At 44.9% G+C, this 17,889-nt stretch overlaps 1 protein-coding gene across 4 annotated transcripts in view; it reads right to left on the bottom strand.

Moving 5' to 3' along the window:
- The window catches only part of CACNA1E (calcium voltage-gated channel subunit alpha1 E), a 370,728-nt gene that overhangs the window by 305,515 nt on the left and 47,324 nt on the right, over positions 1-17,889 (bottom strand). The gene's annotated exons all lie outside the window — the stretch shown is intronic.

The following is a 17,889-nucleotide window of genomic DNA, read 5'->3' on the forward strand; positions in this document are numbered from 1 at the left end:
CGCCCGGAGCGCTCGCCGCCGCTGCCTCCACGGATCAGCATGCAACAGAGATCCGCGGCTGCGCCGGGGAGAGGGCGGGAGCGGGCGGGCGGCGGGCGAGCACTTGGGCGAGGGAGGAACAGGTTGCAGCCGAGCCTAGCTGTGGCCTGACACTGAGTTGGCCAAGGACCGAACTTCCTCACTCACGACTCGGTCTTCCTCTTCCACCCTGAGAGGCCCCTTGGTGGAGCAGACGAAGAGATCAGGAAGGCGAGGAGCGGGAGAGCGAGCGGAGCGCAGAGGCGCAGCGAGGCGCGCACGGGAGCGCCAGGAGAAGCGGGGGCGGGGCCGGCGAGGACGCGAGGGGCGGGGATGGAGCCGGAAGGACCCCGGTCAACCGCGGCTGGGGGTTCCTGGGAGGCGAGGCCGGTTTGGCTTATTGATTTACTTAGCCAGAGGGGAGCGGGCCACCTCTGCAAAGGTCCAGGGAAGAGTCGCCTTTCTCTAAATAATGCCGAGAGGAGAGAAGCGGGCGCAGCTGGCGGTGCGGCGGAGTCTCCGCAACAGAGCGGAAGCCCGGCGGGGGCGCACACGCACGCGCGCACGCCGTCCCCGCCGAGAGGCGTCTGCCACTGCTGTGCCCCACGCGGTCCACGGCGCGGGGCCAGGTCCGCGGTCGCCCCACGGGGAGTCGAAACCTGCGCGCCACGCGCCGCGCACCAGGGCCCCGTCGCCACTTCTCCGCACCTCCCAGTCTCCACGAACGCTCCCTAGGGATTTTCGCGGAGAAGGCTGCACCCTCGCCCCATCTCCTCACTTATCAGCCCGGAGGTCCCGTGAGGGACGCTAGCGCCTCTGGGGCTCCGCACTCCGGTGTTGGTGCTAGCTCCCCTGGGAGATGCCGCCTTCTCTCTCCAAACCCGGCAATCCGGGGCGGCCTTTTGGGTTCGGCTCTAGCAGAGGCCATTTCTGGAAGGGTGGTCCCGATGTTGCGGTCCTAGATGGTGAATTCTGGGCGAAAACCACCCTTCTCAAAATCTTAACAATCAGGGGGATCCTCCCAGTCCTGTCTTTTGCCCCCAAGTCAGCTCCACTGACTTCCTCAGACCCACCCCATTAGTATCTGAGCCGCGGAAGTGGGAAGGGTGGACTCCGAGCCCACCACCAGAGAAGGAGCCCCTAGGTTTAGCGACCAAGCACTAACCCACAGGCGACTCTGGTTTGAACTGAGGACAGGTACCAGCTGCCCCGCTCCATGTCCACACCAGCTGGAGCACACCTTCCTCTGCTTTTTCCTGCCTTGGCCTCAACCCAAAGTCCCATCCGAATCTTCCCCACCTGAGCAAAGGAAGAGGAGGGCGGGAGAAAGGGGCTGAGGAAGAAAACAGAGACTGACCAAAGCCCAGAGGTTGGAGATGGTGGTGACTGTGGTTTCCCCAGTGTGAAAGGCAGTGTCTCTGTCTGTGAGATTAACCGATGAGAAGAGAGGTGACATCTGAGTGAGAGGCATGTGTGTTCCCACGCGTATGTGTCTGTGTGGGCAAGGCCATGTGAGCGCTGGCAGGGGTCTATTGTGTGAAAATGTATGCAAGTAGATGTGTGTGTGTGGAGATAAATTCTCTGGGTACTGGAAATCCAAAGGAATGGTCTCAACATGTCAGCCCCCAGCAGGCACTGCTGCCCTTGGGGACCTCATGCTGACCTTTTGATTCAGGGGAGCTGGCTTCAGGCCAGAATACTATTCCGAGTGAGTCAGTGCTAATTAGTATTTTAACTTCACCGTACTGCCTTCCTCTGTCCTTCCACCTCCCTTATTTGGAGGGTCCTTTTCTGTCTGAATACCTAGTCAGAAGGGAAAGGGAAGGGCAGGTGGTACTCTCAACCAGGAAGTCCCATCAACCTGTTAGTCGTTTAGAATCAGTAACAAGTGGCTGTCTCAGTAACCCTGTAAACTACAGAGGATTAGAAAGGGCTCTCAGAAATGATCAAACCCATGCTTTCAGGCAGGACCATAATCCACAGCACAAAATTCATTCAAATCATTCATTTGACAAATATTTCTGAGCACCAGGCACTGAGGATACAGAAATGAACAAAATCGGTGATGACAAAAATAATGTATCCTCTGCTGAGATTAAATTAGCTTCTGTAACATCACTGGCTGGAAAGCTTGATGGACCTCTTATGCTGTGACTTCTCCCCTCCCCTTCGAGTCCTGGCCTTAGCAGGCTGGCGGGTGGTATGCGTGTTTGTTAGTGCTCCATTTAAGCAGGGTTCACCAGCCTTTGAGCATCAAGAAGAAGTTCTTGGAAGATCAGGAACCCCTGACTTGTGTCTTCAATGTCAACCACTCAGAGAGATCCAGTACTAATTCCCTTTCCTCTCTCTACAATGTCCTGTGTTCTCTGTGGCTGCTGTAATTCTTTAGAGACCTAGAATCCCCAAGACAGGATACAACACACGGACATGTGAGGACCCACTGGGACTGAGGCTTGCCTTCCTGCCTTCTGAGGAGACGGGGCTCACAATCGCATGGGTTGTGGATAATGTAGAGTGCGCTGGGGAGGTATAAAGTGGGAATTCTTTTAGGGTGTGGCCCATGGGGACAGAAGCAAATGATGGCATAAATGGTTTGGGGAATGCACTTGGCGTAAGGGAGGTAATGCTGGGAGGAGGGCACACACTCATATTCCACCCACGACCTGGCTGGCATAGCTCTTGAGCCCTCTGACATCTATGAACCTCTTTCATGCTCTCCAGTGCCCCCATCCCCCCAGCCCCTTGAGCACTACAGTTTCAATGGTTGAATCATATCATATGTGTATTTAATAGTTTTCAGTTGACATAAACCTCACTCCAAACCTCTGAGGTCAGCCTAGCAACACATGTATTATGACCCCGATTTGGTAGACAAAATCAGTAGAGTTTCAGAAACGTTAAGTAGTTTGCACACATCTGATAAGAGGCAGACTTTGGACTTCTCACAGATCTTCTGACTTCCACCTCATGTCTCTTTCTAAGACCCAGGCTCTTCTCTTCAGGGCAGGAATAGTGCAATTCAGAATCGTTCACCGGCAAGAGAAGAAACTATACGATCACGCCAAACCCATGGAAATGCTCTGCTTACCGTCCTCAAATGGAATTTGGACAGTGCACACTGCTCCTGGGACTGTGCTGGAAATGCACCTAACTGGGAACACATCTGACTGCCCTCAAGATCCAGGAGGATCCTGAGAAAAAACCCGAGATCAGGTCAATGTTGCAATGCTCTTCATAAGGGAATTTGGGGGGCATTCTATCTAGTGTCCCTAGTTCCACTGTCCTATTAAAGACCCACAAATGGAAATGTAGAAAATCAGCAATTGGTCATAACTCTGGAAGTCGGTTTTTGCATATCCGTTTCTAGCCCAGCAGGGACAGTAACTGTATTTTCCTGTTGTCAGAGCACCATCTACTGGTAACTTGCGAGCACACCTCTGTGAGCACACGTCCTTGGCAGCCCAGCACCCCAGGCACCACACCTCAGCACCTAGACATCCCTAAAGAGGTGACCTCTTGTCACCAGCCCTCCACTTCCCGATGGGACTTTGTTGATGTCCAAGCCCCACATTTCACCACAATGCAGCCTGTCCATCCCACAGTACTTGGAAAGGGCAGGCCCACACACTGGGCACAAGATCAACACACACACACAAGTTAAGACGGTGGAGCCAAAGGCTCTATGTGTTTTTCTGCAAACCGGAAACCCAAAAGGATTTGAGGAAGCAAGGGAAGACTTTCCTAGATTATTAATCCTATGCAGACAGTTCAACTTCAAAGCATTCACCCCACAGCCCCTCTACTTTAGCGTACCATCCGAAGTGCAAGCAGGAGAGGAGGCAACTGGTAGGGGGTGTCTCCAGTCTCTTCTGGAAAAGGAAGGAAATAAGGCAGCCACACTCTCCTGTACCAGGCAGGCCATGCAACTTTGTACTAAGAAGGACGTGCACGGCAAGGTTGGAGAGGCACTTAAGCCCACTCCTCTCATTCATAAAGCCCTTCCCAGATCCAGCAGGCCTTGGGCCATGTTCATATGAGATTTTAGCCCATCACTGAGGATTCTGCAAATCTGGCCTTATCTAAAAGGCGTGTGCCCCTCCCGCCAGCCCGGCTTCCTCATCTCCCCCTACCCTGCCAGTCACCCTCAGATAGCTTGTGCTTAAGCTATCAGAGCCCCTTTTGTTCTCTTTTTCCCCTATTGAGCTTTTCCAAGAAATAGACTCTTATGCAAAGCAGTGCTCTAAGGAACATAAATGCAGAGAGGGTTGGGAGTGAGTCCTTAAGAAAAAAGTTGGCAGGAGACCATGTGCAAATTCATAGCAGAGCAACGCAGCATCATGGCGATACAGACATCTGGGAGGCTGGTGGCTTCCACAATACCTTACAGCCCCAGCTTGGGTGAAAACGTAACTTCACATCCTTAGGTAATGTCCATCGCTAGAACCAGCATGTCTCAAACCTATGCCTGAGAAACCCCACAACTCCAACACTCTATCAGCTAAGTATAGACGTGCAAATTTTGCTTAAAAATGTTTTTAAAACCATTCATGTATGACAACTCCATATTTCCTGGGTGCCAACCTTGGTAATGTTATGTCATTGCATCTTCGCTGCAGGACTGTGAGGCACATTCTGTTATCTGAGGCCCAGGGGGTTAGAAGCTTGTCCAAGCGCACAGAGGAAAAAGCAGAGGTGGATAATAAGGTCAGGATTCCTTACAGTGTGCAGCCACTATTAACACACTGCAAGTCAAAATCACGTTTTCCTTGCTGAAGAGTCTGGTCATAGGCATGATCTTGGACCTTGGAAAGGTGAGGCATGACCATAAGCCGGAGAGTCCCCCAGAGGGTTAAATTTCTAAGAATGCATACCACCTGTCCCATAGGGCTGTTAGGAAGATTAAGTTAGTCGATATGTGTCAAGCTCTTAGAACGGTACCTGGGCACACAATAAGTGCTACATAAGTGCTTGTTAAATACTGCATTTCAGCTCTGGTAGCTGTGAGCACAGGAACACACAGCAAACACCACAAATCTGGCAGCTTTCTGTTTGTGAACGCAGCCTTTAGAACAGCGGCCCAGGGGTGGCTTTGGTGTGGATGTGGCCGGTGGAGGAGCAGAGAAGTGTAAGTGCCTGAGACTTGGTCAGAAAGACAAATGGGGGAAAAGAGAAAAGAAAGAAAAATGTTAGAGACCGAAGTCTGAAGAGCCCAGAGGCCTAGGAGAGACATGTGTCTGTTTACTTATTCATTAATTCATAAACCTATTTAATGAATACTCATTAAACCCTTTTAAAGTGCCGGGCATTGTTCTCAGGGACTCTGAGGCTCAAGGACAGTCACAGCCTCTAAGAAGTTACAATTTAAGAGAGGAGGAGGAAAAAACACGCCCATGATAGGGCTCTAAGCCAGGCAGAATGTAGTGTGCACCATGAGAGAGTACTGGGGGAGAGCCAAGAAGGGAGGCAACCAGCAAAAGGCAGGAATCAGTGAGACCCCTTGAAAGAGAAGGCACTGGTGGTACAGAGCAGCAGTGTGGAACAGCAGCACGGAACATGAGTGCCTGGGCTGTGGAGGGGAGCCAAAGGGTGGGGGCAAGATGCAGTTAACACTTTTATATTCTTTCGGTGTATCTAGGATCACAAAGATTCTAGTGTTACCACTTCAATCCTTTCTTTTCCATAAGATCACTTTTCAGCCTGGACAAAAGTCAAATATGTTTAACCTAATGGACGTTAACCCTTATTGGGAGAGTCACAGGACCCCTGCCCCATCACCGTGCACCTCGGCTCCCACCCTCGGTGCCAGCCTTGCTTCCCGGCCAAGGCAAAATGCAGCAGGACGACTCCACAGAGCGCAGAGCTCCAGCTCCGACTGATGGGCGTGCGTGGACCGTGCATTAGTCCCTAAGGGTGTGAACAACTAACAGAAGCATGCCCTTCCATCCGCCCCCTTGGCCTCTTGACTCAGAAAACAAAATACAGCCCACACACTGCAAAGCCAGCTCAGCCTGGGTGGGCTCAGGCTGATTCATTCATTCAGTAAGCATAAAATGAGCCCCTTCCACAAGTCAGGCGTGGTGTCAGGTGCTGGGCAAAGGAGGCAGTGCCTGGGAGGAGAAGATGCCTGGGCTGTATCCTGAGCTTGCTAATCTTGATCCACTCACCACATGTCACTCTTGGAGACCGTGTCCTCACAGCAGGAAAAGCAGCTCACAGCTGAAACAGAGCCTTGAGAAACCCTGAAGGCCCAAAGAAGAGAACTGATTCCACCACACCCACCAGTCTTGCCTCTTACAGGACTCTGGGTTGGAATCATCAGCAGATTAAGCCACCACACCCTTTCTCTCCCACTCTCTCCTACACTGAGCAGCTGGTTACACCCACCTGGTATAAAATAATCAGAGTGAATAAGGCATTCCCATATGATATGGACTTAAGGCCAGTTTTGAAACGTGCACCTGGGCAGGCCATTCACTGGCTCTGCTCCTTCCACTCCTCAGAAATTGGAGTCAGATCCTCACTGACCTCCTGTGGCCCTGGTTTCTCCTCCTTTTCCTTTCATCCTGCAGCACTTGGCACCACTGACCTCCTCGCCTGCTCAGAGTTCCCCCCATAGCACCCAATCTCCACACCACCCTGTTTCCTTCTCTTATTCCTCTCACTTTGTCATGGGAGCACCCCTTGGGTCTGTCCTCAACCCCTTAATCTTCTGACTTCCCTCCCTTCGGTGTCACATCCTTACCCATGGTTCCAACTTTCCCCTCTACTTCCACATCCAGTCTGTAACCCTCACCTTTCACCTCATTTCCAGATCCACATGCTCAATTAGGTAATGGGTATCTCCATTACCTCGGACTGCCTTTTATCATCTCAATATGTTTAAAAGTGAATTCATTTTAATGCCTTCAAAGCAAGCTCCTCCTCAAATTCCAGTTTCTACCCACATGGCATCATTCTCCCTGTCAATCACTTAACTTCTGTGGTTCTTTGCTGCTCAAAAATGGCCAACCTGCTTAGCCTGACCCATCAAGACAATCTGAATTCAACCTACCTTTCTAACACCATCTCCCCACGGACCATCGTATTAACATAGTTAGAACATGTCATGCCCACTCCTACCTCAAAACTCCTGCTCACGGCACCTGCTGCAGACTGACCCAAGAACATCCTTCCTCTTTTCTGCTCCTCCAACTCCTAGGTATCCTTCAAGGTGTGGTTCGGTTCAATTCTGGTCCTCCATGAAGCCTTCCATAACCTCTCCAACTCTATGATCTCTCCCTCCTATAAACTCACAGACCTTCAGCATCATTCACATAGTACCTTGTTTACTCACTGTCATTGTCATGGATATAACTTCGCCAGTACATTCCTATTTAATTTTTCAGTGATGTCTGCTTTGTCTCCTCAACTATGGTGTAAGCTTCTCAAGAGCAGAGGACATATCTTCCCCTTCATTTTATTACATAGAGTGCCTGCATTATGCTATCCTCATAGCAGGCTTTTACTAAATATATAGTCCGTGAGTGAACGAATGAGTCTCCTGCAACTATTTTTGGTGAAAAAGAGCTTTGGCATCAACCAGGTAGCCGGCGGATGTCTGAGGGGCTGCCCTTTCCCGAAGGCATTCTGGCCCTGACTCTCATTCTGCTCTGCTGTCAGGTGTTTCCAGCTGTTTTTTCTGGGTTAAGTGTTCATCCTCCCCTCTATATCAAGAAAGGATGCTCACCTCTCTTCTAGGAGATCAGGTGACTTGAATTGAGGGGCAACTTTTCCAGCATAATAATAGCCTCACCCTCATTTTATCAAACATTAAATTTTAGGGTTCTCCTGCCCTTTAAAAATGTGGCTGAATTAAGATTTGGGGAATCAGCTATTAAGAAGAGACATTCAGATCCCCGTCTAAAGAATATTTTCAGATCCCTTTCCACAGAAAATGGAACATAGAAGAATAAAATTCTGCTTCAAAAAAAAATCAACTATAGTCTTAATTCGTTCTATCTCTTCTCTCTACAAAAAAAAGGCAAATGTCATCATCATACCTCTTTTGTTGGGAAGAATTACATGTGAAAGAGACACACACACTTTTGCCTATTTGCAAAAACACACGCTAGATCCTGATCGGATCTCAGGTACAAACACATGCACGTAATCTTCCTCTGCTGTCGGGAGCTTTCAGACACGCTTAATACAGCACATTCGATGGGAAGAATTACCAGTTCTTTTGAAAATTTCTAAATATTCCTAAGGTGCCATTTGAAAATGGGAAAGGTGGAAGTGTACTTCTCGATCAAAAGAGAGAATTTCTGCAATGGTCCTGAGACCCACAACAAGCCAATCTCTTGGATACACACACACAGACATACTCACAGTACAGCCCTTTCCCTTAAAGACTGGTTTTTATTTTTTTCACATAATCACTCCATTACTCAGTCACATCTTTTAAAACAATTCTCCCAGACGTAAAATGGTCAAGTATTAATATAATAACTCAGAGCTTCCTATTAGGCTATTTTCCATTTATTAAAATAATTTCTGTTCTCCAAAAAGTCATCATTTCATATTGCACATTCCAGGACTTTAAAAAACAAAGAGAAAAATGGACGTGCATCAAACAAGTAAAGAATAATTACAAAGGAAAGTATAGGCAATTGGGTTAATAACATCAATTGCAATAGGTATTAAATACTTATTATGTTCGAGATACCGTGCTAAGCCCTTTGCTTTATTCCTCAGAACAATCCTATGTGGTAGGTACTAATATAATCTGCATCTTACAGATAAGAAAAACAAAACTGAAAGAGACTAAATGATTCCCTTCAGGTCAGATGGTGGTGAACAGCATGACACAGCAGAAAGTCAATCCTAGGTCCATTTGACTCCATAACCCACTATCTTCACTGCCACACTGTGGGGACTCTCACTGATATCATCAGTAGATTTGGGCTAGTCACCTTATTCCATGATGAGCAGACAATTCCAAGAGGCAAGAAAATGTCCAGACACTATAGCAAGTGCTGAAGGGCCTCAGAATAAGCAAGTCATTAGAGAGTGAGGCAGACAGGAGACGTGCACCTCATCACCCCATGCGCAAAAATGACAACAGTGACGCCTGCCATCTGAATCTCAGGAGACTTGGTAGACCAAGTGCACTGTAGCCCAATCCATGCTACTGTGATCGGCCTGACCTGCTGCTGCCGTCCTGCAGTGCCACGGCCCAGAGCAGCATGAGCCAGGCCAAGGATGAACTGACGCCTGCTTCAAAAACTGTTTAAACTTTTCGAAACTTCCCCAAATCCAAAGGGTATATTACTGTGCACAGTTTACTCATGATGAACATGGTTTTGCACACCATTTACTTGTTTTTCAATGAATGGCCCAATATACCCAAAGTGCTCCAAGCCCTGAGCTCCCTGGTACCTGGAAAAGCTGTCAGCCAAATTCTGGAGGGGTCAAGATGGGAGGGAAGGGAGGAAGGGAGAGGAGGTGGTGTTCAGCAGCAGAAAAGGAGGGTCTGCCATGCTGCAGACCCAAATATTGTCCAGTGCTCTGTGTTCAGCAAATCCAAGGGTGGCACCATTCCTACTATTCAGGAATATGGATCCCGATCATTAAGTATGGCCTTAATTTTTTTTTATGAAGACTTCTGTTGCCAATGCATGCCTAAAGGACTCAGCAAATTTAAATCCTCCTGCCTCTCAACTTGTTGTTTTCCTGCCTGTACTCCAGCAGGTAAGACACCCACAGATTCACAGTGCTCCGGGCTGTAGAATTCACAGGAGTCTATAATGTTCAGGTTATTTTTAAACTTTCAGGCCACTTTCCCTCCCCACGAACAGCAGGCCTGCCATTTAGAACAGTGTTTAACCCACACCCCACCTGCTTTGAAACTTTAGCTTTTTGTGTTAAAAGAAAAGAAGCAATCCTTCAAGCTCGTGCACGTGCACACACACGCATGCGCATGCACACATGTCTAAAAACTGAAGACAGTCACCAGCTCGCCAGGGTGAAACACCCAGCTCCCAAAATGATGTTGAGACTGTTGGGATGATGTGTGTGAAAATGCACTGAAAACTCAGAATGTCAAGCCACTGTGGGTGGTCTCATTGTTATATTTGCTGGGACAGACACTAGGCGTTATAGGTGATGTCAAAAGACAGCTTCCTAGTTCCACAAGGGAATTATATCAGAACAATCAAAGCATTCAAGGCCTTTCATTGCCTAGGGAAACAGACAGGAGCTGGCTAAGGGGCGTCTGGTTATAATTGTCTTCCGTTTAATTAATTTTCTTTTAAAGTGGAAAACATTGGTGGAAAGGGAAAAAAATTCTGAAAACAGTTCAAGAAAAAGAGAGTGAAGAAGAATGAAAGAAAAAGTTTGAAAGCAGTGACAATAACATTGTGGAAGATCTGACCAAGCATGGTGTATCTGTCACCTCGTTTGATCTGCACAAGAATCCTATGAGGTACATATGTTTAGCTTCAACCATTTTTCAGGTGACACAACTGAGATCAGAGATACTAAGTTCCTAAACTGAGATCACACAGCTAATAAGTGCAGAGCTAGCCCTGGAACTGGGAGCTGCCTGATGCCAGAGGCTGCATCTTACGCTACACCTTACTGCAAGAGACAAGCTCAGGGAGCAAGTGTGGCCTGAACCCCGAGGCCGGACAAGAACGGCTGTAAGGGCCCACAGTGGAAGAGCTTAGAGTCACTCCAGAGTCAATAAAGGTCAAGCAGTGACCCCTCCATGGGTCAAAGAGCCTCCACCACAGCCAAAAGTAAAAAAGATGAAAAGTCCCTTTACCTGGAAACTGTAGGCTTTGATGAGCTGCAAATCCCCACGCAGCCACTCAACCATCCAGGATGGCACAGACAAAATCAATCACAGATGGTCCCCAAATATCTTCCCTTTCGTGGTACACCTCTCAGGGCAAAGAAGCAAAAGCTTCTAGAGTCCTGTTGTTGCCACAGTGCTCCAAGAGCCTGTTATAAAATAAATCAAGCAGCTTTCTCTCGCAGCAAACCTTTTAACCAAAACTCCTAACACGCAGGAGGGATGACTCACTGGAGAGCCGCCTCCCCTCCTCACCCTCTGGCTGAGGCACCAAGAAGTGATAAAATGATCAGGTGGCTCAACACTTCTACAGCTAAATACATCCAAGGGATTTTTAAAACCAGAGTCTTTCCCTGGAGGCAGTTAGGGTGTGTACGCATCCTCCTGCATCCGGGACTCAGCAGCCATTGGCTTCCCCGCCTCCCTGCTTCCCCCTCAGGAGCACTTCCAATCCAGGGCTCTCCTCCCACCTCCCTGTCTGCCCCTCATCTTCTTCTTCCCCTTTTCTTCTTCCACCTCCTAAATGTGTGCATTCCTCAGAGCCTGTTTCCTAACTTCTTCTCTATGTATACACTCTCTCTTGGTGATCTCATCCATCTGGATAGCTTTAACTAAAGCTAATATCTGGAAGACTCTCAAATCTTTTATCTTTGGCCCTGTTCTTTTTAAAGTCTGATACCACAATGACAAATGCTCAAATGAGCTCCTCCACCTGGATAACGCCAAAGCACCGGGAATCAATCAACTGATTTAAAAACAGACTCATCTTTTGCTTCAAACCAGCTGCTTCCCTCTAATTCTGTCTGCAGCATCACAGACTTCCCTTAACTCAGGTACAAAACTTTGGATGCATCTTTGATTCTTCTTCCTGCCCACCTCCGACACCAGCCCTTCTCCAAGTCCTGTTCCTTTTTTTCTCTACTCCACTTCCACGGTCTTCCTTTCTTTTCCATCTGCGCCACCCCCTCTCAAGTTCAGAGCGTTATACCTCCTCCTCACATGGGAAGAGCCTCCTAACCCGTCTTCCTCTTCCTGGTTCTACCACAGCAGTTCATTGCACAGCCCAACTCGGACCCTATCCTCACCCTTCAGGGCAATCAAGTTCGACAGCTTGTTCAATGTCATATCCCCTGTGCCTAAAACAGTGTCTGGTAAAATATCATGAGACAAATTTATTTATGGAATGAATAAATGAGTTTTCTACTGCCTATCAAATATAACTATGGAATCATGAGATCTTATTATCTTAGGGTTGAAAGCAAGCTTAAAATCATCCAATCTAAGTCCTTATTTTAAGGACCAGGACTGAACAAAATGCTCACCCCTACCCCATCTATGCTCCCAGCAAGATCTCCCAGTACTTTACAGCACTCACTGCCTGCCCCGATGGAGCAGGACTGCTCACCATTCCACAGATACACCGTGAATTATTCTTCCTGCATCTCATTTCTCATTTTCTTTCTCCCTTCCTTCCCTTTTCTTCCAGGTCCACTGTCAAAAAACTGGACTTAAAAGCCCAGCTCATACGATACCTCCTGTCTGAAGCATTTTGTGATCATACAACAAACATGCTCTCTCTCTCCTCTGAGAACCTCTGGCACTTTATGTCCCCCTGCCTCACATACTGTGGGGTATGGATCTCTTCTCCCCACTATGCTGCAAGAGTCTTGACTTACTCATTTTTGCATTCTCTATAGCAACTAATGCACTGCTTTATGCCTGTGGGTACTGAATACATGTTTATCGAATTAATTAATTAATGTGTGAATAAATGAATGGTAACTATACGCAAAGCCAGGTGGATACAAACAGGACATGGACATCTTAGGATCCGTGCCATGTGGGGAAGGTTGTATGGGAAAAGTCAGAAATGATAAACCTGTTCTGGAGACAATCAGTTCAGCTCAAGGAAGATGACCCTCACCCTTCACCTCACAGGTGCAAGTGCAACTTGCAAACATAACATGACATGATGAAGGACCCAGCACATGGAGGCAAACACAGTGGTCACTGTGGATCTGCAAAGCTCACAGAATTTTGAGTACAAGATTTTGTTCTTTGGTAGAAAGTTGGGGGGGGATGTTTTTAACTCATTTCATTTGATTCATGTTTCTATGGATGTGATATGGGTAGTAGTGGTCTGTGTTCAGTAGATGAGTATTTTGAATATAGAGTTTACCCAGTCTAGCCACATACACATCAGCCCCCCTTCTAACCACTCCCTTTTACAGTTGAGAAAAGAAGTGGAGAGCAGGGCTTCTTACCCTCGGCACTATTGACATTTTTGCGTCAGATAACTGTGTCATGGTGGTCTGTCCTGTGCATTGTAGGATGTTTAGCAGCACTCCTGGTCTCTAACCACTAGATGCCAGATGCACACCTCAGTTGCGACAATCAAAAATGTTTCGAGACATTGCCAAATGTCTCTTGAGGGCAAAACTGTCCCTGGTTGAGGCCACCAGCATAGAGTAATTAAATGAGCTGCTCAAGATCACACAGTTCATTAGTATCATAACCAGGAATTCAGTGACGCTGGCGAATGACTTGCCACCCCAGGCACTATCTTTCACTGCTCTCCCTCGTATCTGGTAAGACACAGTCTCTAGGAGCTAGAGTGAGCTCAGAGCTGTGCCTCTGGTTTTCTAATGGCCTCACGGCCCTACATGGGGTTCTGCACCTCAATATATAAGAGACATATTCTTATCAGAGACTGAAGGGAGAACTCAGGCTGAAAACACAGGAGTGATCACGGTCCAACATCACCTGCTTGAAGCTTAGCAAGTGGATCTCTGACAAGCAGCATTTCTCCTGATGCTCTGGAGACTAAGAAATATGGGCACAAGGCCCCATGGAGAATAGCTCCTCCCCCTCACATTGGCTTTATTTTCAGTGGAAACTCCTACACTCGTGTTTTCAACTCAATCCTTTACACCCTCACCCCTGCTTCTCGTTCTGTTTGCTTCCTCTTCTAATTTTTAAAGCTAGAGGAGAGCTCGAATCCTTCAACTTCTCCTTTCACCAACGCCCTTTGTGGCCCCCACTTTGCTTCTAGAATTCATCTTCACCAGAACTCGAGAACCATCTCCTTGCTTCCAGATTCTGATCTTTCGTTTCCTAAAAAGACTCAACCACTTCAGGCAAGATATTTTTAGGAGCTGCTGTTAAGGACTTATCAATGATCACTTTTCTAAGTGAAGTTGCATTAGCTAAGCACTCATTTACCATCTGAGGGGGCAGAAAGTAATTGCCCATCAATGCAGGGCTCTTTCTCCCCCACTCCTTCCTCGAATCTTCTCCTATGCTCAGCCCAGAACTCTGACTAACCCCCATTAGGAACATCACACTTATAAGTCTTGGAGGACTCTGTGCATCCCCCAGGAAATATGCTTTCCTATTTTAGAGCATTCTTTTTGTAAAAGTCATTCAAGGATCCAGTACTAGGGTGATGGCAGAATGAGAAAAATCTCTTGCTACAATTTCTAGAAAACTAGATGAAGTACAGAAATGTATTTTCAAATATATTTTAAAACATATATTGCTGAACTTGCAAAATATAAAAGGAAATAAAAGACATAAGACTAAGCATGTGAAGCAAACTGCAGGGGCAGTGGTCAGTCCTGGTAACTAGGGGACTTAATGGGTGGGTTTTAAGGCCCATTCAAGAGCTAGAGATAAAGTCTTAAGAGCACATGTGAACAGAAGCTGAAACTAAAACTCAGCAGAAGGATATAATGAGGAAGCTTCCATCTCTGAGTGAATAAAAAGCAAAACCCAAGAACGTATGTTATGTGGATTTACAAGCTGAATTCAGACTAAATGTTCAGGAGTGTTCGGCAACCCGTAAGCCAAAAAAAATAAAAACTAGTCTCCTAGTAACTTTCCTGGGTTAAGTAAGAGAACCAAACAAAACCACTCTATGAGGCTACTCTCACAACCTAGATGGTACCACATTTCCACAGGAAAAACAAGCATCACTAGACATGAGCTTGCAATCAAAACTTTTTAATCCCACAAGGAAACAAGCCACTGTAAGGAAAAGTTAGCTGATACAACAAACAAGAGAATTAGAGCAACAGAGCTTGAAATAATAGAAAAGCTTTACAAAGAAAGAAAATAATAGGGTACAATGAAAAAAATTTTAAGTGGCAAATATAATTTCTTATAATGAAAAATGTAATCCTTGAAATTAAAGGCAGTAGATAAGTTAAATATTAGGTTAGACACAACTAAGGAGACTCTCACTGAACAGGTAGACAAATCTGTGGAAACTCCCCAGGATACAGCAAACAGAGATAAAGAGATGGAAAATATGATTAAAGTTAACCAACAGAGAGAACAGAATGAAAAGATCCAAAATATATCTAATGGGAGTTCTAGAAAGAGACAATAGAGACAGTATTCGAAGAACTAAAGGATAAATTTTCCAGTATTAATGAAAGACCTAAATCCTCAGAGTTAAGAATTTCAATGAGTTCTAAGCAGGATGAATGAAAATAAATCCAACTAATACACATTCTAGTGAAATATTAAAAGATCTAAAATTATGAAGAGAAAATCTTAAAAGCACCCTGAGAGAAAAGACAGATTACCTATAAGAAACAGTTAGATTTTGAGCTATAATAATAGAGGCCAGAAAATAATGGAATAATATCTTCTAGTGTTAAAAATACTCAGAAAATTATTACTCAAAATTGAGGTTGAAATAAAAGCTTTCTCAGAAAAATGAAGAAGTTTACCAACCAAGTTCAGGTGAAATAAGTAATATACAATATTCCACAAGAAGGAAATTTAAGTGGAAGAAAAGAATGGCATGCAAGAAAATGGCATGATGAGCAAAAGATAATGGTAAATATGAGGACAAATCTAAAATAGAAACATGTATGATAGACAGATAGAAAGATAGAGATAGATATAAAAAACAGAGGTAGATGTATATATAGATACAGATAAATAGGTATAATTGCAGATATATAGAGAGATATAGTTATAGACAGTTTAATTTGTGAATACACACACACACAAGATCGAGCTATATCACTAGACAATAGTGTAAAGGAAGATGGGAAGTGTGATCAGAGGTAGGGTAGTGTTCAGAAGGAGTATGGACCTGAAGTCAAGTCATATCTTTGAAGTGAGGGATGTGACTATGACACCCACAAAAATTGTTTCTATTCAACATTGTACTTGAAGTCCTAGTCAATGTAATAAACAAAGAAAAGGCCTATGGATTATAAAGGATAAAACAAAGTTGTCATTATTCACAGTTGATGCTGCATACATACAAATTATAAGAGAGCTCACCAAAAAAAAAAAAAAAAAAAAAGACAACATTCAAAGTAATAAGAGAGTTCTACAAGGATGCTGGATATGAAATCAGTATCCAAAAATATAAGTTCTGATATCACTACAACAAAGAACCAGAAAATACAATGATAAACAGATACCATGCAATAGTATCAAAACTCAAAGGCCCCTAAAAACAAATCTAATGAATATATGCAATAAAAAATGTAGAGAAAAATGTTCAACTCTCTTGAGGGACTTTAAGGCAGATCTAAGCATAGGAAGAAATAGATCTGTTCAGGGATGGAAAAACTAAACAGCTTAATGATCACAATCCTCCCTCAAAGAAATCTATAAACTCAGTTCCAATCAAATTCCCATTTTTTAAATGAAATGTGACAAGCTGACCCTAAAAGTCATGTGGATGAATAAAGGGTCAATAGCCAAGAAAATCTGGCAGAGGTGGGAGAATTTACCCTAACGTATCAAAACTACAAAGCTACAAAAACTAAACTAGTGAGACAAGGGCAAAGGGGATTTACAGTGAGACCAGTGGAATAAAATAAGGTCCAGAAACAGTGGAAGGGAATTAACTAGTTACTAAATGGTGTGGGGGTGAGGGACTAGTCATAGTGGGGATAAAAGATAAAATTAGAGCCTACCTCACACTATACACAGAAATTAATTACAGATGGATTGAAAGAGCCATTTTAGTTTAAAACAATACAGATGACTTCTTTTTTATCTCAGTAGGTAGAAGGAATTTTTAAAGAAGACAAAATGGACAAAAATCATAAATAAGAAAGCATATAAATTTTGCCATACTAAAATTAATAACTCTGTATGACAAAAAATACCATAAACAAAGTGAAAAAGACAAGCCATGTGAGGGAGAAGATATTTACAACCCACAAATCATGTCTAGAATCTATTTAAGAACTCTCACAAATCATAAGAAAAACACAAACTACCTGATAGAAATATGGAGAAAGGATATGAACCTACAATTCATATAAGAGAAAACCCAAATGGTCAATAAACATATGGTAATTGCTTAATTTCATTAGTAATCAGGGAAAATGCAATTAATGCGATAATTGGATTTCCTTTTACACCCATCAGATTGTCAAACTTTAATAATTCTGATCATCTCAAGTGTTATGGAAGATGCACAGAAATGAGAGCTCTGCCTATGGTGGGAGTGTAGACAACACTCTGGAAAGCAATGTGTTGATATCTAATAAAGTTGGAAATGTGCATTCAAAAACTCAGCAATTCCACTTCTAGGCATCTACCCTAGAGAAAATCTCACACGTGTGCCCAAGGAGACTGGGGTGATCATTTTAACATTGCTTACAATAGCAAAAGAATTGTAGTAACCCAGCTCCCCTCAGAAGGGCAGTAAATTTACATCCTGTGATTTATTCATACAATGTAGTTCTCTGCAGAAAGTGAAATAATGAACTAAGGGTGCATGTAATAACATTGGTAAATCTTAAAAATACATGTTCACTTTGCTGCAAAAGGACACATTCCATATGTCATCTACATAAAACTTTAAAACTCACAGGAAATTCACATACATAAATACATACAAATGTAGCGAAATTACAAAAATGCATACAATAGTGAAATGTCAATTTCAGAGGAGTGGTGACTTCTGGAGCGAAGGATAAGGGATGAGGGTACATAAATGCATCTGTAACATTTTATTTCTTTAAAAATGGGAGAGAGGTGAAGCAAATATGGCAAAT

The sequence above is a fragment of the Equus asinus genome, chromosome 25 (assembly GCF_041296235.1).
Source record: "Equus asinus isolate D_3611 breed Donkey chromosome 25, EquAss-T2T_v2, whole genome shotgun sequence".
NCBI lineage: Eukaryota > Metazoa > Chordata > Mammalia > Perissodactyla > Equidae > Equus > Equus asinus.